Here is a 1,629-nt window from a genome sequence, read left to right as displayed (position 1 = left end):
CACTACAAATAGGAAAAAGAGGCTACAATTTGCACGAGCTCACCAAAATTGGACAGTTGAAGACTGGAAAAATGTTGCCTGGTCTGATGAGTCTCGATTCCTGTTGAGACATTCAGATGGTAGAGTCAGAATTTGGCGTAAACAGAATGAGAACATGGATCCATCATGCCTTGTTACCACACTCTAAAAACTCCTGGGTTATTTCTTCAACCCATTTTCTGGGTTATTTGTGTTGGGTTAAAATTATGGGTTATTTTTTTAGAGAGTAACCATTTTCTGGGTTATAGGGCTAATATTTTGACCCAATTCATGGGTTGTTTGGGTTTCTGGGTTATTTTTCAAAGAGTAACCCATGTTCTGGGTTATAGGGTTGGCTTTCTCTCTCTCTCTCGCCCGCAGTTGTTCTGGAATTTTCTCACAACAGTCGTTTGAAATAACCGTCGCTTTCGCGCTCGATCCGTTTTGGCCTGTGCTTCATCGGTGCAACTTCATCTATATTCAAGGTAAGAGAGTATTTTCAGTGTTGATGTAATGTAAATTTTTCTGTGTCCATGTCCCTGTTGCTAGTTTATCACCATTTGCTAAAAAAATACGTTGAGACTAGCGTTAGCCGTGGTAATTCTGTGGTTGGCATGTAGCCGTGGCTATCACGACAACATCTAGGACAACTCGAGGTAACGTTATCACACACCGGACGTGATTTTGAGCACGGTCCTGAGCCGTTGCTGGGTGTCGCGCATAGATATATACACTATATATGTATATATCTATGGGTGTCGCGGACAGACGCCGGATGGCGCCGCCGGTGTGTGTACACCCATAGAGAATAATGTGTTCGAATTTTAAAGACGCGGCACTGCGCTTCGCGTCCGGTGTGTGAGCCCCTTGAGAGACTGCACGTCCGGTGAGCGATACCTCGAGTTGTCCTAGAGACGCGACGCGGCGCTTCTCGTCCGGTGTGCAAACCCCATTATAGCCGCGGCTACAGAGCGACGAGGCAACACAATAGTTGAGTTATGTTTTCCAGCTGCGCCGTGCTTATCATATTATACAGTGCTCTACTGGCTGAAGTAGTGAGAGTTAAAGAAGTCTTCAAATTGTTGCTAACCTAACCTCTATATTGCTATGTTTTCTCCAGGTCATCTTGAATGGACAGTTTTGTCGCTGATAAGCTAACTGAGTGGCAGCTGTCTGAGCTGACAGAGAATTTTAGAGGTGAGCATTTTACTCTTATTGCCCTTATATCATCATCTCTCTATACCTACATTTTTTTTAATAAGACTTAAATGTGTCAGTGCAAGATTTTGTTGTGCCTTGTCTTTAAGCTGTTATGCATAAGAATGGGCAAGATATTCACCTTTGCATTAATGTCATTACACGTTAATGCTGCAAAAGAACCACATTAGTTAACTAGCAATTTGGGCCACGTAAAAAAAAAAAAAAAAAAGCCACTGCATTCCCTTAAAAGTGATTATTTGTTAGCTTGATAATGAAAGAGTGTCTGGTGAGTGGTTCACAATTGTCTCAACTTATTAACAATACTCATGTTGTCTTGTTTTCTGTCTTTCAGATGAAGACATAGATGAGGAGGCATTTCTTCTCTTTGATGAGGACACTATCAAAAATCTT

The 1,629-nt window shown here is 42.0% G+C and overlaps 1 long non-coding RNA gene across 1 annotated transcript; it reads left to right on the top strand.

Moving 5' to 3' along the window:
- Nucleotides 1–274: 274 nt before the first annotated feature.
- Nucleotides 275–1,629, top strand: LOC311292818. Its single transcript, XR_014627814.1, has 3 exons — nt 275–503; nt 1,139–1,215; nt 1,571–1,629. It is a non-coding gene; the product is annotated as an uncharacterized lncRNA (long non-coding RNA).

The sequence above is a fragment of the Rutilus rutilus genome (genome assembly GCF_951802725.1).
Source record: "Rutilus rutilus genome assembly, chromosome: 6".
In the NCBI taxonomy this organism is placed as follows: Eukaryota; Metazoa; Chordata; class Actinopteri; order Cypriniformes; family Leuciscidae; genus Rutilus; species Rutilus rutilus.
Note: the sequence above shows the minus strand (reverse complement) of the source record. Positions and strands in the feature narration are given on the sequence as shown.